A 24643-nucleotide genomic window follows, 5' to 3' on the forward strand; every position below is an offset into this window, starting at 1 on the left:
TCTTACTTAATATTAATTCTGCAAGCCTGTCTTTGTTATTGAAGAGCGTCCGTACCGTTTTTGAAAATAACAACATATTTTTATTAATATTTTAATTTTAAAAATAACTTAAATAATTGAACAGTAAATTGGATTACGCACTTAGCACGCCATCTACAATATATTCCGAACACTACCGCTACTTTACGTATGATTCAAAGAATTTGCGGGTGAAGTAATAAACAAACATATATATAATGTCCATATAATATAAAAAATATATATAAAATGTACATTTTAGAGTGAAATCTCATTATGTCTGTTTTTTATAAAAATAATAATAAAATAAGTTTTATTATGAAAAAACATCGATTTTTAGGTTATAAAATTCGTTTGTTTATTCTGTCGAAAACCTTGTTTGTTTGGCTAGGTTTACGACGTTTCCGACGTATGTAATATACGTCAGAAATGTATGTCAGATACGTCATAATTGCAGACAGACCATCTCTGGGGACCGACGGAATTTGTCGCTATAACCGATATGTCGTTATAAGCGATAGGGCTATAAAGGGCCCCAGAGATTTGGGACTTTTGGCTATCATCGTTATAACCGATATGACGTTATAAACGACGACGTTATAAGCAATTTCGACTGTATTTTAAATCACAATAATGTTCTTGACAACAAACAACAATCACGTGGGCGTATTGAATTATGTTTGTTGTTTTCATCCACACTTTTCCTATAGACCGATTTAGATGGTGTAACGTGACAAATACCACGTACATTACAACAACACCAATGGTCTGCCCGTACCATCATGGCGGCAGTAAGACAGGCGTCACGTACATACAACAACCACGGCCTGCCCATACAATCATAGCAGCAGTGTGTCAAAATGCCTTCAACAACGCATCCATCTACTTCAGTCGTGCAGTAGAGTTATTTGCTCACTGTATGTGAGGCGGAATAATTCGCAATAACTCCATACAAACTAAGCCTTTAGTATTTTGGTTTTCGCTGTTGGAGTGCTGGGGCTTGCTATCCACCAAGGCATTCCTGGGTGGCGTGTTGCGTTTGCATATTTTGTAAGGGACTACCCATTGATACATTGCACAAAGTGAATTTTGTTTACGGTCCCACACAGAGAATTCGATTTCCTGTTACACACGGAGACTTCGGTTTTCTGTCCCACACGGAGGTTTCGACTTTCCGTTCCACACGGAAGCTTCGGCTTCCCGTCCCACACGGAAGCTTCGGCTTTCCGTCCCGCACGGAAGCTTCGACTTTTCGTCCCCCACGGAACCTTCGGCTTCCCGTCCCATACAGAAACTTTGGTATACTGTCCCTCACAGGAACCTCGGTTCCATGTCTTAATAATATTTAGTAGTTTGTACGAGATCGTAGCGGTAGTGTTATCTAGTATTACAAACACGTATCCAATCGTCGGTAGCCGAGTTCATGATATCACGTTCCCGAGCATCATAAAACCCGATCATCAATCAACACGTTACCGATCTCCACCGAATCGTATCGTCAACCGTTTCTCGTTCCAGATCATCATAAAACCCGATCGTCAAGAAGACGCTCCCGATCACCATCGAATCGCAGCCTCAGCCAGATTCGTCGTTCCCGATCATCATAGAACCCAATTTACACCCACTATCGTTATCAACCAACTTCCTCATTACTGATCTTCGTAAACCATCATCGTTCCAAACTACTTCGGCCGAGTTGCCTAATATCAGCGAATCGTCGTCACACGACGCAGAGGCGCGGTACAGTTCCCGATCACCTATAAATCTTCAGAAAACATTTAAGTCGATAGGACAGCATTCTCACCTCTGAAGAAGGATCAAGGTAATAAAACTCAGTGAAGTAAAACTTACCAGTATTTGAATCAGTACACATATGATTTAACCCCAAAAGGGAAAAACACTAGTATTTTAATTCGTAAGGTTAAGTGGGTTCTTATGGAGACTCTGGACACGAATGGAGCTACCCCTGGACACGAATGGAGCTACCCGTTTTTTTAATTTTTTTATCCATGTTATGTAGTTATGAATTGTGCAAATGAAAACAATCATTTTCTTGTTTATTTACCCAGCAAAATTTTATGAAAGTGGTTCTATGAGATGCCATTATTTTACTAAATCTTTTGCATTAGTTCAAATGAAGTCTCTAGATCTAATATAGATAAATTTTGCGGTGCTTAAACTGCAACAGCTGGACGGCCGGAAGTCAAGTATCTCACTAAAGTTCTCAATCTGTCACTAACCACCTACATCGTTCCCGAAGTCTGGAAAATAGACCAACTACAGAAGCCAGGCAAGGATTCCAGCAAATGTGAATCGTACAGACCGATTTCGCTTTTGTCGGCCTTAGCAAAGACCATTGGGACTTTAGTCCTCCCCAGCATCAGAAATAATAGTCCAGTTGCCGATCAATAGCTTAGATTCCGTAAGCAGCATCTCCAAACATATTCGTCGAGGTCTCAATCAGAGCAAGCCGTGCGATAGAACAGTGATAGTGGCGCATTTTATCAAAACCCTTTGATACTATCAAGCACTGCACGCTGTTTGAGGTCATCGAGCAGACTACGCTCCGGCCAAGTTTGAAACGTTGGATAATAAATTATATGTGTGGACGCCATTCGTACGTTGAATATAGGATCAAGAAGTCCAAGATCCGAAGAGTGAAACAGGGAGTTGTCCAAGGTGATATTGCCGGAACTGTCTAACCTATACCTCTCCTGAATTCCAACCGCTGCAGACGGCATTGAGATCGTAACGTATGCGGATTATTGTAAGATCTTGGCGTCAGGTACCTATCCTGATGACATCTGTGAGAGACTGAACTCATTTTTGCCTGCTCTTACCACCTTTTTCCAAGCGAGGAATATACAAATATCAGCCAATAAATCTACGGCCACTCCGTTCACTAGCTGGGCGGCAGAGTTGAGAACAATAGAGTTGAATGTAATGGTCGATGGTAGCAGAATTCTGATCACAGACCCAGGCAGGCCAGGGGTTTTCATGATCTAGAAAGAGATGTCCAACGTTACAAGAGATAACCACTAGACCAACAAGCCTATCGGTTTCATTCTTCGAAATGTTCTTGCATAGATTAGGCACCTCCAAAATCCTTGTGCCAGCTGCCGGAGCAGGGGGATTTCTCATACGAATACCCCTTGGAGTAGTGTATTCTCTATAATTGTTTCTTTCCATGCTTAAAAACATCAATGTACAAAGTCGATGGGTGATGAGTCCAAAGACACGTTTTGAAATATTTGTATAGCGGGCCGTTCGACCCGAAGCAGACGCTCGCGTGTAGCCGCACTTAACCTGGCAATCAGACGCTGCAGGTGTTTTAGTACTCAGCCGCCTCTAACATGGGAAACAGACGCTGACCCATGATCCGCTTGCTCCGAGACAGGATTCACGTGGGGTCCGTAAGCCCGTCATCCCTTTTTAAGGAATGCCCCTGCTCCACAGGGAGTGAAGGATAACAGAAGAAGAAGAAGAACTAGCCTATCAAGCAGGTTTACGTAGCATTCACATGAATGCAGTCGCAGATGAAATAAACAACTATCGTGTGAATTCGGTCCTCGGAGAACATCCACCATCTATCGCAGCTGAGGAGCGTCAGCTGTCGGGACAAAGCAGAGTAGTTTTGGCTCAATACGCTCGGGAGGGTGCAGCCGTCTAAATTCCTATAGGGATTGATGACACCGTGCAAAACATATGCCCAGCATGCGGCCAAAAAATCATGAAAATCATTTTTCAATATAACATTTTCCATTTTCCGAACAAGGCCTAAGGGTTGGTGAAAATGGCATGTCAAAGCATTGGTAAAAATGACATGTCACAGCGTTGGTAAAAATGACATGCTTTGGATCTAAAATTGAATAGCATCTTTTGGGGTCCACGCCCACATAAAATTCATCGATGAAAATGCTAAAAAAATGACATGCCAGATCACTTGCACCCATGATTGAATGACATCTTTGGCATCGAACATTTTGCTGGGTATTTATTTTTTATTCATCCGATTTTTAGTCTGTCATCGGCAGTCATCTTCATATTCTACAAAAATACAAAATATTATAAAAAGATCACGACAATTGTATAAGTTAGATACTTTGTCCCACAACTTCCCCTGCTCGATCAATCACGGATGCTGATTGGCGCACTGGCATCTCCTCTACAATTCCCTCTGCGGATACCGTAGTGTGCGGATCGCCGCTGGGCATCGGTTGTTGTCGGTTTGCTCACTTTGTTACGCTTTGCTCTCACTGGAATAATTGTAATTGTAGTAGTATATGACATGGGATCCTCTGCGATCACTTAGAACCTCTGCCATTAGTCATTTGTCGAAGAATAACGTCTACGCGTTATTACTAAAAGGCCTCTGTCGCCACTACCACCGATTACAAAAGGTAATCTTTGTTGTTTGAAAAGAGTCACAAATAAACTTCAATTATATTTATATTAAGAATAAATACTGGTTGTTTTTATTTCTTTTATTCTTTTCTCCCTCCACTGCTCAACATACGGTAAACCTGAGCTATCGTTGAACTATCGAAGAAACCTATGGATTTCCCCTCCCTCACCTCAACATTTTATCCTATCGAACTGGAGAATTTGTTGTTGCCCAACTAAACATTTGGTCCAATCGAACCGGATTGAAGTCAGCTTTGTCGTTGTTCCCCCTCTCTTGAACGAGAATTGAAAGTTTTGTGGTTGCTTTGCACGGAGAAATCATTGGATCATCTCACTCCACATATCATTGATATTATTACATCAACAAATCACCATACTAACACCAGGTACGTAAACTCAGATTTCCATAAAAAGTGAGCTACCGCGAGTGTTAGTATTTTTCGTTTCGTTTACCGTTTGAGCATTAATATAAACATAAATCGTTGGTCGAATTTCAGTCTCCCTACGCGAGTGCATTAAATTCGTTGCCTTCATTCCCCCACCATACAATACAGTCCACACAAAACTTATTGAAATCGTTGTTGTACTGATCATCCACAGTCGCGGTGATCATACAAATCATTATCCCTGTTGTTGTTATTCTTGTTATATTTGCTCCAGACCATTTGGTCTCGTCATAACAACGAACTCCCATTACTTCCAATCGCCTATTCTCATTGTAATCCCCAATTGTAGCTAAAAGTTCATATTGGTCGACTTGTATTAACACTTCTTGTGTTAATACTTGCTTTTCTCACTACATAATACCTTAGTCGTTGCTAAACTTGATATTTCTATATCGTTGTACTGATCACCCTACGTCGCGTTGATCATACCAAACGTCTTCGTTTTTCTTCATAGTATCACACAACTCGTTTAGTTGTTGATCTCATTTGAAAGGCCGATACCTTTAGTGAGAATTCGCTGTGATATTTACAAAAACAAAACTCATCAAATTTCCAATCGGATTTGCATCGGTTATTGCACTCTCCCTTTGGTAAATAATAACTCTCATTGCACCGATCTCTTTAATTGTTGATTATTAGAAAAATAGTTATAGTTGTTGTTATTCTGCAAGGTTTTTTCTAACGAAGCCCTTCTGTTGAGAATTTGCATTGGCAAATTTACACTAACAACACAACATACATTGTTACACTTTATATACATATTGTCGTTTGGTTTTAGTTGTTGGTACGATCCTCTCCATCCCAAAAAAAATATTTGGCGTTGTTATTCCCCCTCGCTTTACATAAAACCCTTTGAAAATTTGCACAGCCAAATTTACAGTAACAACGCACCTTCCAAATTCTCGCTGCATTTGATTTCGTTGCTGTATACATCGTCCATCACCAACCACATTCGTTTTTCAATTCTCCCTTTTGTCCAACAGGTAATTATTCTAATTGGAGAAATTACATTGTAATTCTACCAACAACATTCCCGCCTTTTTAAGCGTCCCTTACAAAGTTCTGTTGATCTGCAGCACTCACTTGTTTGATCGTTTGTAGCGTCGGTCTTTGAGTGGGAGCTTCGCTGCTTACACATACCCATTTCTCTGCTAGCGTCGCTTGTGTGGTTAGCACAGTGGGGTAAGATAGTACAAATAGTACAGTGGGGCAAAAGCACAAAAAAGTTTTTTTAATAATTAATTTTGAAAATTATTTTTCGATAATTTTTAAAAATATAATTGGCAGTAGGGTTTTTGGTTTTTTTGGACAAATTCACCCTACACTCGGCATTTATTGCACATATTTCTAGTAGAGAACATACGTGCAAATTATTTATTTGTCGACATTTTAATATTGTTTTTGGCGATATTTCTTAAATATTTGGAAAATTGTTTGACTCTACGTAGGGGTTTCGGTATTTTTGGACAAATACACCCTACTTTTGGCATACTTTGCACCAACTTGTCAACCGAACAATATATATTTCAAACAAATTAGTTGATTTGCGTTGATTTTCTGGTGCAAATATTAGTGTTTTCATATTAATAACTTATTTGTCTCTGGATTTTGGAAAACTACACCCTACAATTGGCTTATCTCACCTTATCAAACACCCTACACTTGGTAGCACCATATACATTCTTGTATAGTTGAAACTTTTTTGCATTTTTTGGCCAAATTAAAGTAGTTTTTGATCGCCCTGAGGAAGTTTCTTCAAATTTTCTCTTATTTCGTCCTACTATAATTTCAAATATTATCACCCGTTGCTATTATTCTTTTGCATTTGTACAATTCTGGAGGTTTTTGTGGAAATTTTTTATTTCCTTTGAGCTATAGCAATTTGTGTTTCAACTGAATCTCCTCTTTTCACCATTTCTCGTAGTTTGTTGCAAATTAAATTGTAGATTTTCGGTGATTTTTGTGCATTAAAACTTAAAAATGTCAGTCACCCCACTCACTCGTTTTGTTAGAGCTTCTGAGATATTTTTGAAATTTGTAGCATCCTTTGAACGGACTGATGAGTCCACATATAATGTCTTCACTCTCGAAATTCGCAATTCAGAATTTCAAAAATTGTGGCACAAAGTCAAGTGCGCTTATGATGAGTGCAAAAACTACCTCACGACATCCGAGACTGCACAGGCTGATGTTTTTGATGTCGTTGAGGAAAAATATGGTACATCCTACATGGCCTATATCCGGTGTTTGTCTTCCATTGACAAGCATCTTAAACGCCTTAAGTCTTCAGGCACTGAAACTAATTCACATGCTATAGTTCCACCAATCTCACCACCTCCTCTCAATTCTAGTTTGCATAAGAGTTCTCCTCCTAGTGTTTTGTTGAATGTTCCTCCAATAGCACCCCCATCTAATCTGTTATTGGAGACAACTGTCTCGCCTGTTCCTGTGCAGTCTGCTTGCTCCTCCGTACCCGCTCCACCAGAACCTTCTTCCAACACCACAAAATCCTCTAGTGGCACTGTTGATAACTTCACCTCACCTGTCGGTACCCACAGCTTTTTGTTACCACCCCTTGATATCGATGTCTTTAGTGGAGACTTCATGTCTTGGCCCACGTTTAGGGATATTTTCACCACCCTATTTGTTGAAAATTCGCGTCTGTCAGACGTTGAGCGCCTCTGCTACTTAGTGCAGAAAACCTCCGGTGAGGCTCGCGAAATCGTTTCGAGATTTCCACTCACCAATTGCAGTTTCCCTTTAGCGTGGAAAGCTTTGTCGGATGCGTATGACAATAAGCGCATCGTGGTTAACAACTATATCAAAACTTTGTTTGATATTCCCCCTTCGTCTCGTGAAACAGTTTCGGGTTTGAAAACCATCCAGCGTGGGATTAATAGTTGCCTTGCTGCAATGGCCGTCTATGACGTCATTACGGATCATTGGGATCCAATAGTTGTTTATATTTGTTTGCAAAGGTTGCCAAGGTTAACTTTGACTCTGTGGGAGCAAAGTATCAAAAACAAGTCGTCTTTGCCTTCTTGGAAAGACTTAGATGCTTTCCTCACAGAGAGGATACAAACATTGACTTGTATCCAAAACTTGTATGGAAATCAGGTCACAAAGAAAGTTGTCTCATCTCGCTCCTCCAATAAAGTGTTGTCGGTACATAAATCTAACGATGTATCACATCCTCGATCTACAAATTTGCTGACAAGTACTTGCCCAATTTGTTCTGGCCAGAGCCACGTTCTTCGTCTCTGCCCACAGTTTATTAAACTATCATTTGAGGACAAATTCTCGATTGTGAAAAAGCATAATTATTGCATAAATTGCTTATGTCGTGGTCATGCTGTTAAGAAATGTAACAGCAAATATAATTGCAACATGTGCAAACAACGGCACCATAGCCTTCTCCACCGGCCACATGTTAGAAGAGCTCCGGCCACATCAAAACTGTCTCCGTCTTTTACTGATGTCAAAAGTCGAGATCCCAGTTATGTTCTGTCGCAGCCCAGACACCCCCCAGGCAGTTCTACTTTGCCATGCACGTCTCCGGCTTTTACAAATGTCAAAAGTCGAGAGTCTAAGTGTACTATGTCGACCAGCTCTTCTAACAAACATCAAAGCAATCATCCAGACACTAATACCTTGCGCAATAGAAAAGTTCTTGCTTCGCCATCTGTGAATACCCCTCCGGCTTTTACATATGTCAAAAGTCGAGTATTAGCTTCAACTCTGACGAAATCAACTCCGGCTTTTACGAAGGTCAAAAGTCGAGTATTTAGCCCTTCTTTGTCGCGCTCAAATACCTCTCCGGCTTTTTCCAAGATCAAAAGTCGAGTGTTTAGTTCTTCTTTGTAGCGCCAATCCAAATCTCCGGCTTTTACAAATGCCAAAAGTCGAGAACCTCGTTGTATTTCTGACAAAACTAAAGTCAATCACCCGGTTCCTAACTCCTCTCCAGATAATAATGTGCTTTTGGGAACCGCGAAAGTAAATATTGTCCATAATGCTAAATCGTTTACTGCACGTTCAATTGTTGATCCTTCGTCCAAGGTAACAATTGTAACTAAAAAACTACAAAATTCAATCGGAATTCCATCTCTCTCTCGTGACTAAGAACTCTAAGTCTGCTACACCAAGGGAAGTTTGTTCTCTTAAGTAGTCTTCAGCCTTCCCCTAAAAATGTCTCTACAATTGTTGAAACTTCGGCATTAGTCCTACCTAATGTCAAGCGGAAATTACTCTCAATTCCACCTATGACGGAATTGAAGACTCGGATTCCTAATTTAGAATTAGCGGATTCCTTTGACAGCCCAATAGACTTGCTACTTGGTGCTGATCTCTACCCTCAAATACTTGAAGCTAAACCGCCTAAAGTCGTTTTAAATTCGTTGCTTGCCCAAACATCTATTTTCGGGTACCTTCTTACGGGTTCAATTCCTCTTGCCTCCAGCACGTAATACCCCACTCGAGATTGTAACTTGAAATCGACCACTAACCAATTTGTAACACGTATTGCTCGTACTACTTCCTTAATATTGAATAGGTAAATACCTCACTTACATAGTACTTTTGAATCGGTCACTTATTAAAGTCAATATTTTGAACTATAGCTCACTTAGGAATCTGAATTTACGTTCATGAATCTTATTACTGACATATTTGTATAATACTATTAATCTTTATTGTAATTATTCCTAGCTCTAATTTGTTGATCCACGCTTACGTGTATCAAGGTGGGCGGCAATGTATAAGTTAGATACTTTGTCCCACAACTTCCCCTGCTCGATCAATCACGGATGCTGATTGGCGCACTGGCATCTCCTCTACAATTCCCTCTGCGGATACCGTAGTGTGCGGATCGCCGCTGGGCATCGGTTGTTGTCGGTTTGCTCACTTTGTTACGCTTTGCTCTCACTGGAATAATTGTAATTGTAGTAGTATATGACATGGGATCCTCTGCGATCACTTAGAACCTCTGCGTTCACTTGTCATTAGTCATTTGTCGAAGAATAACGTCTACGCGTTATTACTAAAAGGCCTCTGTCGCCACTACCACCGATTACAAAAGGTAATCTTTGTTGTTTGAAAAGAGTCACAAATAAACTTCAATTATATTTATATTAAGAATAAATACTGGTTGTTTTTATTTCTTTTATTCTTTTCTCCCTCCACTGCTCAACATACGGTAAACCTGAGCTATCGTTGAACTATCGAAGAAACCTATGGATTTCCCCTCCCTCACCTCAACATTTTATCCTATCGAACTGGAGAATTTGTTGTTGCCCAACTAAACAACAATAATAACAAAGAAAATCACATTTTTTTTGAGAAAAGCAAAAGTATTTTCATACTGAATTGTTCGCACACGTTTTAATTCACTGTGCAACATGTACGCGTAAACCAGCTATGGGCAACGTACATACTTTCCTATGCTCGTGAGCATAGGGAACACAAACAGACGCACACGTACGCACATGCACACTGTAAGCAACATTGTGTGCCTTCGTTCAACTGAGGCATTTGTTGTTGTTTAATACAATACAAGCACACTGTTTAGTCTTTATATATGAGGATGCCCATAGCTGACGTAAACTAACACATCCTAAAGAAACATAGTCAACTACCCAACCACCACCGCCTACAACTACATATTTAACAACTCGGGGAGCCAACCTGCAAGCGTTTTCTATGCATCCATGTTTGCAAGTCTTAAGATATAAAAAAACCTTGCCTTCCATTTCATTTCGCATGCTATTTATAAAATAAGCTTTAGAAGTCTTACAAACAGTATTCTAATGTCCTATCAAAAGGATGTGAAGAAGAATGATGGAGCAAAGTGTTATATGCCGTATGGCAAAGCAAGCAAATGTTAAAGTTACGTACCTTTTTATTTTATTTTTGTTAATAATTTACATTGCGGTGGCTGTTGTGATCTGCTTTTCTCGGCAAATACTCTGCACTTGACTTATTCCAATGACTGGGTCTTTGTGGGCCTCTGGCTGATGAGGACGATGATGTTATATTGCCCGGGTAAAAGTGATGTTTGCTGGTCCTAATGTTGTGTACTCCATGCGGTTTGAGCGCATTTGTTTGTCTGTGATGTATTTATTTAACGCACAAAATATGCAAGCCGGATAAAAGATACATTAGGGACTGGTTGTTTGTGCTATGTTTTTTAGCTTAGCTTGCTTTGAGTGTTTATAACTTTTTTGTTTGTTTGAGTTTTGTGTTCACAAGAACGAGAACAACAACAACAAAATCTTTGTCATTATTCACGAGTATGTAAGTCGTGTGAGCTGTACTTGTTGTTAAAATACAAAAAAAAAAAAACATTTTTAATTAATATTTTACTAAGTGAATGCCACAACATATGTCATGCAGCGGTAAGTGTGGCAGAACCGCATCGTTCTTTCTCATTTTTTATCATCAACTTTGATCCGAAAATATACGCTCATCGTGGTGACAAGTGACTAGAGTGTTTACCACCTGCGGTTGTTACAAGATGTCACAGTTTTTTAATTAGTTTTTGCTGGGGCGTTCATATGAAACACACACTTTAGTGCGTTTTTTAGTTGTTGTATTTTTTATATTTTGCAATTACGGTTGATATTTACACAAGGATGCTTTCGCTAACTATACACATGTATATATATGCATATATGTATGAACGATCTTGGTTTTAATTTGGGAATGAAAGGGATTAAGGTGTTTATTTTTATGCACTTCGGCGACATGAATTTAGATTTTCTCCGAACTGGTTCAAATATGCCAAACACTGCGGGCTAGAATGAATGTTGATACCCTTCGGTGTTCGGAATATTAATTTTGACAAGAAGTATGCAAATATTATCGACTAGTGAATGAGATTTACACCCAAGTGCTCACATATTTTTTAAATGGGGAACACGGTGCTCTTGAACCAAATTTAAATGAAAGGTGCTTACACCTGGGTAGTTTTTTCGGATTCTGAAACTACAATGTTCATAGATCAGAAAAATCGAAAAACAAAACAAAAATCGCCGGAGCGCTTTTGTACCATCATTGGTACAACACAAGTTGTTGCAAAAAATTAAAACCATTCGCGAGAAGGTCATAAACTGCCCTTATCCGAAATTTTGTGTGGGAGGTACCCGAAAGAATTGTCCATATCCCAGCAAAATGTTCGATGCCAAAGATGCTATTCAATCATGGGTGCAAGTGATCTGGCATGTCATCTTTTTAGCATCTTCATCGATGAATTTTATATGAGCGTGGCCCAAAAGATGATATTCATTTTTTGATACAAAGCATGTCATTTACACCAATGCTTTGACATGTCGTTTTCACCAAAGCTTTGGCATGTCATTTTCACCAACACTTTGCAATTACATTATCATTATGACGAGAGTTTAACAACGTTGGTTGAGATATCGAGTCTCCGACAACATCAAGCCTATTGTAAATAATTAATCTTATATATTTAGACCTCCTCGATGGATTGTCATCTCAAGCGCGATGGGGAGGTCTAGTAAGCGTGAAGATCCTAAGAGCGATACCGGCGGTAGCGTAGCTACTGGTAGGGCCACCCATGCCGGTAAGGTCGATGGTGAACGCTGAAGCTAAGAACAATCCACAACGTGGGAAGTCAACGGTACAAGTTATATGCAACTGCGGCGGATGAACTGATCACAACAATGCGACGTCTGTCTCATATTGAGCGGTCACAAACAGCGTCTGAACTCCAGGAGGAGCGGCTGGATATAGAAAAGGAAAATTCTCAACCCTTCAGAAGGCAACGGGAAACCACTGAAGTAATCTCCCTGGAAAACCATACAATTATGAACACAAACCAAAATACACGGCCCTTAGTCTCCGGCAATACAAGGGTGCTAAGAATCCCCGGAGGTAAAACTAAAACAAAACTTAATATTGGTACATGGAATGTACGCAGTCTTTACGAAGCTGGAAAACTAGCTAATACCTTAACTGAAATGCACAGACTCCAAATTGATATACTTGGAATATGCGAAACGTGGTGGCCAGATTGTGGAGAATTTATATCGCAAAACTCGAAAATGTTTTACTCAGGCAATCTCAACAAAACCCATAGGAATGGGGTTGGAATAATTGTAACAGACCGTATAGCAAAATGTGTTACAGGATTTGTACCAAAATCAGACAGAACCATGATGATAAGAATTGATGCCAAGCCAATTACAATTAATGTTATTCAAGTTTACGCGCCAACGTCGGACAAAAGTAACGAAGAAGTAGAAGCATTTTACGATGAAATCGAAGAATTGCTACAACTAACAAAACAGCATGAGATAACCATTATACAAGGCGACTTTAACGCAAAGGTTGGACGAGAAGTAGTGGCCGGTGTTACTGGACAATATGGATTAGGAGAAAGGAATGAGAGAGGCGACAGGCTAATCCAATTCTGTCAGGAATATAAAATGAAAATAACAAATACCCTGTTTTGCTTACCACCTAGAAGACTCTACACCTGGAAATCCCCCCAGGACAGAAATGGAAATATAATAAGAAACCAAATTGACTTTATTATTGTTAATAAACGCTACGCTACTTCAATTGCGAAAACATCAACATATCCTGGAGCAGACGTACCATCAGATCACAATCTTCTTATGGCAAACATATACACCAAACTTAGTGCACCAGTGAAGAAAAACCAACACCGTAAACTTGACATTGGGAAACTTGACGACCCAGCTACTAAATCAAGCATAAGAGACCTCATAAACTTAGAATTGAATAACGTTAATAGGAATGATGTGGAACATATTTGGGGCGAAGTCAAAAATACTCTTCAAACCATAGGACAAAACAATCTGGGAAATTACAAAAGATCAAAACACAAAGGCTGGATGACAAATGAAATACAAGAACTCCTTAGCGAAAGACGACGATACAAAAACTCGAATTACGAAATGTATTGGGAATTAAACAGGGAGATTCAAATGAAAATTCGAGCTGCAAAAATCAGACATATTAATAGCCAATGCCAGGAGATCGAAAAATTACAAAACTTACACGATGATTTTAATTTACACAAGAAATTGAAAGAAGCAGCTGGTATATATCATAGAACTATGTCGCCAGTTCTGTATAACAATAATAATGAACCAGCTTTTGAGAATGCAGAGAAACAAGCAATTTGGAAGAACTACATTCAAAGCCTATTTACAGACGTCAACAGATCAAGTTTTAATACCCAATCAGCACAAGCGATGAATGGAACAAACATTACTAAGAGCGAGTTAGAATCTGCGATCACATCTCTGAAAAATAGGAAAGCAACAGGACCGGATGAAATTCCTTCAGAAATGCTAAAACTCATAGATGAAAATAATATTGACCTGCTAACAAGGTTAATGAATCATGTATATAATACAGGACACTACCCTCAAGACTGGCTAAAATCAACTTTTAAAGCAATTCCTAAGAAAAGTCATGCGAAACACTGTGGTGACCACCGACTCATCAGCTTAATGAGCCACGCTCTTAAAATATTCCTTAAAATTATACACAACAGAATTTATAAAAAATGTGAACAAGCTATGGGTGTAAATCAATTCGGCTTCAAAGAAGGCATGGGGACGAGGGAAGCATTATACTGTGTTCAGGTCCTTATTCAAAAATGTCGAGAGGCTAACAAGGACATTTTTTTATGCTTCATCGACTATGAGAAAGCATTTGACACAGTGAACCATGACAAATTAATGGAAATACTTTCGTCAATTGGGATAGATGACAAAGAACTCAGGTGCATTCGGAGTCTGTACTGGCATCAAACTGCACAGATTGATGTCAACGGCAATCTTACCGACGATATACTGATATCAAGAGGGGTCAGGCAAGGCTGTATCTTATCTCCGTTGCTGTTTAACATATACTCAGAGAGAATTTTCCAAGAATCCGTCAAAAATATAAAAGAAGGAATAAAACTAAACGGTACTTATATTAACAACATCCGATATGCAGATGACACCACAGTATTAGCCGATAGTATATCCGGACTTCAAAAACTAGTAAATGCACTCACTTCACGCAGCGAATCATATGGTCTTAAAATTAACACACACAAAACAAAACTGATGATTGTTAGTAAGAAAAATTCGCACAATGAAACAATGTTAAAAATAAACAACGCACACGTCGAAAGAGTACAAAGTTTTAAATACCTCGGGGTTCTAATTAATGACCAATGGGATCCCTCAAAGGAAATAAGATGTCGTATAGAAATGGCAAGAGATGCATTCTTCAAATATAAAAAAGTTTTGACCAACCATGATATAAACATTGAGACAAAAGTACGATTTATTAAATGTTATGTATGGTCAGTCTTATTATACGCTGCAGAAGTCTGGACCATTAAAGCTGCTGACATAAAAAGACTAGAAGCCTTCGAAATGTGGATTTATCGAAGAGTATTAAAAATACCTTGGACTGCACACGTCACAAATCTCGAAGTACTGACAAAAATGAACCAACGGAGAGAACTTGTATCTGTCATCAAAAAACGAAAAACGGCATACTTAGGACACATCATGCGACATGGAAAGTATAAGCTCCTGCAGGCAATACTTAAAATGACCATTGAAGGACGCCGTACCAGAGGCAGAAAAGAGATGACTTGGATAAAAAACATAGAAGACTGGACAAATATCAACAACACGGCTAATCTTCTCAGTATATCAAGAAATAGAAGCAGTTTTGAAAGAATTATCAATAATTTATAAATGTCATGAAAAAATATCACATTTGTAATCTATGTAATTGCAATGAAATATGCTACAATTGTATGGTCGCTTATATTCGAATACCGAATTTGCAAATAAAGAAGAAGAAGATATATTTAGAAAAATGTGTATAAATAAAAACACAAAATTCATATCTATAGGATCGATGCAATGGGTTCAAATGCTGATGAAAAGATCGGATCTTTCACGACTTCCTATGTATTGGTTCAAATGCTAATGAAAAGATCGGATCTTTCACGACTTCGTTTGAACCAATGCAACAGATGCCATGAAATCACGTCATCGCATGGAACCCCTTCCTTCAAATTTTGCTGGTATTCGAACCTGATCTATGCCTTGTAGAAATATCACGATGTGCAAAACATGGACCAAATCGATTGACACCTCCAAGAGTTATCGTTTGCACTATTTTAGGGAAAAATGAAGAATTGAACTTTTGTGGGGAAGGAACCCGAGTAGGTAAACCGATATGGCCCATCTTCGAACTTAAACTAAGTTTGGACAAAATATCACGACGCCCAATTTTTGACCGAATAGGTTAATCCGTTTGAGAGTTACAGTGCGCACCAGACATACGGACAGACATGGCTAAATCGACTCCCAATTATCTGAAACAGATTTCCTCCAAATATACTTGGTGTCTAAAACCATTCTTTCGATTAGGCAAATTTTTGGTAGTTTCAAAGTGTATATGGTAAATTTCAAATTTCATTTACAATTACATAGACAAATAAATTAAAAACTGTTTTGGCGAGCACATCCGCCATTTTTTGTACATGGGTTACGAAAAAAATCGTGGTTTCAAATCTGTTCGCGTTCACAAAATTGGATGCTGCACTCAAAAGTTATATGCGGTTTTACTCTCTTGTAAAGAAAAAATATTTAAAAATTCCTAATGTGTTGTAATAAGAACATGTATATATGAATCGTTAGCAGCATTTGATATCTATCCGTAGATGCTAAAATAGTTGCTATTTTTTTTTTTATTTTCGCGGAAAATCAAAAAATATTGAAGAAATCTTGGAATACATTTTATTTTTTCTAAGTCAGAGTCCAAAAAATCTCTAAAAAATAATTTAAAAATACGTACAGAATCTAGACAACGCGTAGAAAAATGTGAGACCAAAATTATAAAGATCGCGTTTATAACTTGCATATTACAGCAAAAACAAAGAACGGAAACTTATTGTTGAAAATTATTTCAAAAATATATTTTTGGTTAAATACGAAAAATTTGAAAAATAAATGTTGGGAGTTATTCTATTATTTCGCTAAATTTCGATCCAAATCCTGAAGTATTTTGCTAAAACTTCTACGAGAAAAGTAATTAGTCATCGTGAAAGTATATTTTGTTTCTGTGATAAGCAATAGAAATAAGAGGTAGAGAGTAATATTGAAATTACAATCTAAGAAAAAACATAGAAGTTAAAAACCGTATAATTCGCGAATTGGTTTAAATCGGTTGAGGTGCATGTGCTTTTCGGATACAGGGAGTCCAAGTCTATTAATATGCATGGATTTTCCTATGTTTGATTCAGCGGCGAAAGTGTGCCATCAGTTGCATCTTACTATTCAAAAAACATTCAAGTGGGCAAAAATTACGCGATGTCCATATGATTATAAGGTGCATCTGATTTCAATGGCCGCCTATTAAAAATACGTCAATATAAATTATTTTAGACAGATTCGTCAAGAACTGCGGATGTGCCACCACATTCTATTTTGGGATAAATGGGGATATTGCTCCCGAATCTTTGCAATTTGTGACACACCTTTTTGGCAAATATTATAATCGCGTATAAAGGATTACATTTATGTAAAAATAATCAAAGAAAATCGCGGTTAAATTCGCGGAATTGTCAAAATATATTTTTGCAGATTTTCCTACTTTCAAGGTATCTATATCCGGCGTTATAGTGGATGGATTCAAACGCGGAAGGGCTTATTAGATCCGGCACGTAAAAAAACTAAAATCACGCGGGGTTCAGGGGTACCTGTACGACAGTTGTAAATTTTAAAGCCAAAAAATAGGTTTTTTCAGAAAATTTACGCACCAAATTTTCGCCTTTGGACTCCTATTACTAGGAAACTGTATGGAGCACACTCATGAGATATACATCGAACGACGTGGAATCGCGAGTTCTACAATCCAATAAACTAGTTTCGATTATTATCTAGTTGCACCATCTAATTATAAGAAAAATTCGAAAAACACTGAATTCAAAACTTCAAAATGTCAGCATCGATTTTAGGGCGATGCAGTGTATATATCGAAAAGTCATACCCTAGAACCATATTGCCTAAGGGGTATTCTTTAGTTCTTTCTTTGAGCACAGGTTTGAATTTTCCATAGTTTGGCCAGAAATCAAGAAAGAACACAAAAAAACTTGTAAACTTCAACACATTTTTCCCATTTTTTTATATTACCACCAGCGCAGCTTCCACGAAAATTATTTGTTATGGTCCATATTATGAGATCGTAGCTAAAACACTTCAATATATATAAATGTATTCATATTTTATAAAATATATTAACAGTTCGCGACTTATTAAATGGTGAATCTCAACTTCAACGATTGTAAAACTTTTTTGAATATTACCATATACCCCCGCTAGCCTACAGGCTGAAGCTATAATTAAAATGTGATTTCTTCGAACTCGATTTCTTGAGTTAAGTTAAATGACAGTTTAAGTTAAATGACAGTGAATGGTGAAACTTTTGCTACAATGTGCAACATTTGTATGGTACTCGTAAGGTGTGCATACTATTGAGGATTGAGAACCAAACAAAGTAGTTTTTGATTTCCTTTTTTTGCTGTGTGGATGCTATTCCTGAGAAAAAAATTTCAGTTCATTTTCAGATTCAGACAAAGTACGATAAATATATTGGTATTTCTGAGTGAGATCGGACACTTTTTCAAAAAGTGTTTTTTGTTTCCTTTATTTTTTGCTGTGTTGATGCTGTTTGTTCATCAGCAAAACATTTCAGTGTATTTTCAGATTTTTCTTGACTAACGGTTTCAGAGATATCGCGCCTTGCAAAAGTCAAATTCTGTAAACAGAAGTCTTTTTTTTTATTTTTGTTGTTTTATCAGATATCTAATAAAATACAGAAAAAAAAAAATTCAAAATCGAAAAATTACAAAGTTTTTAAAATGTCTAAGATAGATTTCCAAATAAAACTACAAAACAAATGTTAAAAATTTTATATATTTTTTTGTTAAATAACAAACAAATAGCTGGTATAAAGGAACATTATTTTTGACAAATTAAAAAAATAATGAAAAATAGTATTTACCAAATGGGTCTTAAAATGTTTTTAATTGGTCGTAGTTTAATACAAAAAATTCAAGAAAGTCGAAGAGTACAATCATTGATGAAAATTGATTTTAAATATTAACTCTCGAAAATTGCAATTGTGCCAACATTTTTCTATTATGTTAATATTTAAAAAAGACAAATAATAAAAAATATAAAAATACATTTCAATTTGGTCCGTTAGCCAAAAAAATCTAAATATGTACATAAATCGTTTGCTGACGGGCAACATCGAAACAGGAAATCAAAAAGTACATCTCCTAAGTGTCCGAAATAATAACCTCTACAAACTGAAAATTGAGAGTTTAGGCCGCATTAGATACTCCAGCGGCAAAGCTGCTGGTGCCAATACGAGTACCAGCCACCCATCCAAGCGAAAGTGGATAATTGAAGCGACTGTGTTCACACTTATCAGTTCAGCGTGACATGATTGCCCCGAAAGTAGCACGGACTCATACGACAACAGTAGAGATAGTCCGTGGAAGAAAGCATAACCCAACGGACATTGCATAACGCTTTATTTTAAGCTCAAAGATATCGCTCCACAAAACAGCAACAGCTTTCCGCTGAATCCATTGAAATCCCAACCCCATGTCAAACATGAATCCACAAAGCTATCTACTGATATAATAATAACACTGTGCTACAGTGAAAATTTGCAGGGGTTCTGATGCATAAATTCGGTTTTGTGGGAGTTCACAGAAGACGAAAATACCTTTGGTTTCTTTGGGTCACTTCGGTTTTTCATTTTATAACGGCAAATGTAGTGCAAAATGGGTTTTCTTGGATTTTCAACTTTAAACGGACATTACTTCTCTTTTCCACAACCGATTTGCACACACTGTTTTTTATTATAAAGGTGAGTGTAATGCCTTTCGAATAAGCCATAGATTTTTAAAATCGGTTAACAAATGACTAAGTAATAGTGGTTTAAGTGTGACAAAAACGCATTAAAAAACAGTAAAATGTTTTTCCTTGTGCTCTAGGCTGCGTAAATGACACCTAACAGTACAATTATTTACAGTTAGCAAGTATGAAATTTAGTTGGCTTTCCAAAATGGGAAAAACCAAGAAAATCCGTTGAAAAATGAATGCGTTATGGCATTTTTTGTGTTTCAACTTTTTGGTTTTTTTTCATATTTTCCTTTATAAAACATTGATACCTTGTGCGTAATTGTTAAGCAGGATAATCACAATTAGAATCATACATGCTAAGCTACCCATCTTTTATAAAGGAAAATATGAAAAAACCAAAAAGTTGAAAAACAAAAAATGCCATAACGCATTCATTTTTCAACCGATTTCGTTGGTTTTTCCCATTTTGTAAAGCCAACTAAATTTCCTACTTGCTAACAGTAAATAATTGTACTGTTAGGTGTCGTTTACGCAGCCTAGAGCACAAGGAAAAACATTTTACTGTTTTTTAATGCGTTTTTGTCACACTTAAACCACTATTACTTAGCCATTTGTTAACCGATTTTAAAAATCTATGGCTTGTTCGAAAGGCAATACTCTCCCCTTTATAATAAAAACAGTGCGTGCAAATCGGTTGAGGAAAATAGAAGTAATGTCCGTTTAAATTTGAAAATCCAAGAAAGTCAATTTTTCACTACATTTACCGTTGTAAAATCAAAACCCGAAGTGACCCAAAGAAACCAAAGGTTTTTTCGTCTTCTATGGACTCCCACAAAACCGAATTTGTGCATCAGAAATCCTGCAAAAAAATTTTGTCCACTTTTGTATCACAGTGTAATTGTTCCACAAACATCCCACATGGGACAAGGGAGACTTCTCTCATATCAATGAGTGCACCCAGATTAATAATAGCTCAATGATATGGGACCTACAGTTTATCGCCGAGTTCGAACGCCGCGGCGTGTCTTAAGACCCACTTGTAGAGAAGATTTACATGGCTGAAATACTCAGGAAATGTCGCCAACATTACTGAGGGGTATTTTGCCACCGTTGAAAATTGTTTGATTTTGCTTGGCCGGAGAATCGAACCCACGGCCTTCAGCGTGCAAGGCGGGTGTGCATACCATTGCACTACTGATATAGCTATAAATATATAGCTAACTGTACTTGTGAAACAATAGGCAAAATGCAGTAAATTGGCATTTTTTGATTTCTTGTTATCTCACCCTGTTGACCTTTCAAATTTCAAAGGAAAAAACAAAATATTTTAAATACTTGTACCTACCACACGATACTGGTGTAGGTGTCATATTAAAGAGGAGAGTATTGACTTTATATAATAAAAGGATAATAAGGACATCAACAATGTCGTTGTAAAATCAAATACTCAAAAATCCTTTGAAAATATCCTGCAATATTTTCAAAACACAAATGAAAAAGTATACTTTGCCGACAAAGATATACCCTCAGCCTTTGCGAGTTCAAACCTTCATCTATGGACGATATATTATCTAATATATATGAACTAAAGCTCGCAAGTGATGCTGAGGAGGTACCTGAAGGAATGGATCGACATATTCAATTTTGGAAGTGCATATTTTTTTAGGAGTCATTTCAGCTGATCTCCGTATAACTTAGAGGTGTTGGACCAGTATGTCAGGAAGCATGATCTTGCCCACGAAAAACATAATATCGTTGTAAACATGGCCACAAGGAGTAACATCGGTATAATTTCCTAAAGGATTTTCAAACAGATCCTGAACTGTTGAACTTTGAAAAATGATTAAAATCGCATTTGTTTGCTATTTCGACAAATTTCATATGTTTTAGAAACTGTTTTTTCGGATCTAAGATAAATTTTTGTAGTTGGTTGTTTGCTTCAATTTTGATCAGTTTGATATCTGTAGACCAAATCCCTAAAAAATGTAACCTTGACAATTTTGATCTTGAAGATGGGGTTTGGAAGATTTAATGTGTTCAGAATTTGTGTTTCTTAAGGCAAGAGCTACTACTGTAACTCCGATAGCTTATTAAAATTCTTAGCGGTTTAGGAGATATGAGCCTAACAAAATGATCCCTTTTGACAACAAGGCCTCAAACCTTAAGGGGCCCTATCCGCAAAAGTGGAAGTGATGGGGAAAACCCCGGAACACGTGTCTTCTTATTTTTGATCTTCTATCATGCAGGATATGGTTAATTTTTTGTGTCGTACAGTGATATGGAATAAAATGTTTTGTGTTCTTTGAAGAATTTCATGTAAATATTTATTAAAAAATAACTTATAAAGCTAAAGTATTGCAATTTCGGGAAGTGTTGCAATACATAACATATATTTTTTGAAAAAAAAAAAAAAATTATAGGATATTTTCAAAGGATTTTTTAGTATTTGATTTTTTCAAGAACATTTTTGATGTCCTTATTATCCGTGAATGCACTAATTAATAATTATTATATAAAGTCAATACTCTCCACTTTAATATGACACCGGCATCAGCATCGTGCGATGTGTAAGTAAGTACTACAAATATTTTTTGAAAAATGTTGTCCTTTGAAAGCTCAACAGGTTGAGTTTACAAAAAATCAAAAATTCTAATTTACTCCATTTTTTTCCATAGTTTCAGACGCGTGTTATATTAACATGTGAAAATCCCGAGTATATTTTGCCTTAACCCAAATATTCCGAGTGTACTACATGTAGTGCACCTGTTATTTTTAAGTGTCTGCCTGCTTTGTACGTGAAATGTATAAATATAAATATGTAAATAAAAATATTTATAAATATTTATACTTATAAATATTTTTATTTATTTTTCTTCAGTTTTAATTAATATTACCAGTCAGAATAACTCTATTTTGAAAACTACGAAAATTGCTCCACTTGTTTTTCCGTTCAATTTCGATGGATTTAATTTCTAGAGTAATTTTTTATTCAATTCGCATTAAAAATTAGATATGAGCGAACTTGCGAACTTTTGAAAATTTTTTGAAGTCACTGTAAGCAGATTTTTAACTGAAAACAAGGTATAGGGGCACACGACATAACCGCTTGTTTCTCACTAATCGTATTTTTTATATATATACATAATTTTATATTATATAACTTTATTTCATATATCGTATAAATTAAAAGTGGTTTGTGCGGGACCATTTTTAATATTTAAATAGAATAAAATTTATTTTAGTCATTAATAGGCAAAAGGTCATTCTTTCGTGCAACAGGAAATAATTTTTTAAGATTTTTGTTTTTCATTTTTTAGTATTAAAAAAAAATTCAGAGTGGTATGTGCGGAACCTTTTTATACCCTCAGCATATACGAGGCAGTTCGGAAACTTCTTAGCCTAGCACAAAAAGCGCGGTATAAACAGAAAAAAGTTAAGTGTTTTGGAAACTTCCATCTCTGTTATGAACACATGTTAAATTTTGTTTCGATCTGGCAACTCCTTCATATAGAAACATGGAAAAATTAGAAATGCGTGCTGTCATTAAATATTTACATAAAAAAGGTTTATCGGGACAAGAAATTCATAATGATATGGTGAATGTGTTAGGTGAAAGTGCTCCTTCATATGCAACAGTAAAAAATTGGGTTGCTGAATTTAAACGTGGTCGTACAAGCATTGAAGATGAACCACGTAGTGGACGTCCAAAAACAGCAACAACAACAGAAATTGTAGCCAAAGTGCATGATATGGTATTAACTGATCGACGAATAAAAGTGCGTGAAATTGCTAATATCATGGGCATCTCAAATGATCGAGTCCATTTAATTTAGCATGAAGAACTACAGATGAAAAAGCTTTCTGCAAGATGGGTGCCGCATTTGTTAACAGTCGATGAAAAACGCATAAGAATTAACATTTCTCAAGCTTGTTTGGATCGTTTTAAGCGAAATAAAATGGATTTTAAGCGTCGTTTCATAACTGTTGATGAGACATGGATCGACCACTATACTCCAGAGACAAAAGAACAATCCAAACAATGGACTGAAGCTGGAGGAAGTGCCCCAAAGAAGGCAAAAACAATTCAATCGGCTGGTAAGGTTATGGCAACGGTTTTTTGGGACTTCAAAGGTATTTTATTGATTGACTATCTGCAAAAGGGTAAAACAATAAATTCAGAGTACTATTGCAACCTTTTGGATCAATTAAATGTACAAATTCGAGAAAAACGTCCTGGCTTACAACACAAAAAAATAATTTTTCATCAAGACAATGCACCAGCGCACAAGAGTGTTTTAACAATGGCTAAAATCAACGAATTAAAGTACGAGTAGCTTGACCACCCACCTTATTCTCCTGATTTCTACCAGAGACTTTTACTTGTTCGCAAATCTAAAAAAAATCCTTGCTGGCAAGCGTTTTACCTCAAATGAAGATGCAATTACAGTTGTAAACCACTATTTTGAAGAACTTGAGGAAAACTATTTTAATCAAGGGATAGAATTGCTAGAAAAGCGTTGGACTAAGTGTATTGAAGTTTCAGGAGATTATATTGAAAAATAAAAATATTTTTGAAAAACTAACTATTCTCTTTCACTGATAGGCTAAGAAGTTTCCGAACCGCTCTCGTACTGTGCAAAATGTGTTATTTTACCCCAAAACATTTTCAAAATCGAAAAATGACAAAGTTTTTAAAATGTTTAAGATAAATTTCCAAATAAAACTACAAAACAAATGTTAAAAATTCTATATATATTTTTGTTAAATAACAAACAAATATCTGGTATAAAGGAAATTTATTCTTGACAAATTAAAAAAAATAATAAT

General features: G+C 36.8%; 1 protein-coding gene across 7 annotated transcripts in view; it reads right to left on the reverse strand.

The window, feature by feature from the left end:
- Nucleotides 1–24643, reverse strand: part of LOC141389512 (uncharacterized) — a 193195-nt gene that overhangs the window by 162798 nt on the left and 5754 nt on the right. For 4 of the 7 annotated variants that reach the window (XM_073961116.1, XM_073961110.1, XM_073961113.1 and 1 more), the window contains exon 2: nucleotides 10761–11178. The exons of 1 other annotated variant lie outside the window; for it this stretch is intronic. The gene's annotated coding sequence lies outside the window, so the exon portion shown is untranslated. The remainder of the gene's footprint in view (nucleotides 1–10760; nucleotides 11179–24643) is intronic. 2 more of the 7 variants (XM_073961112.1, XM_073961114.1) reach the window with 1 other exon arrangement.

The sequence above is a fragment of the Musca autumnalis genome, unplaced genomic scaffold, assembly GCF_047663935.1.
Source record: "Musca autumnalis isolate F117 unplaced genomic scaffold, ASM4766393v1 scaffold_1, whole genome shotgun sequence".
Lineage (NCBI taxonomy): Eukaryota > Metazoa > Arthropoda > Insecta > Diptera > Muscidae > Musca > Musca autumnalis.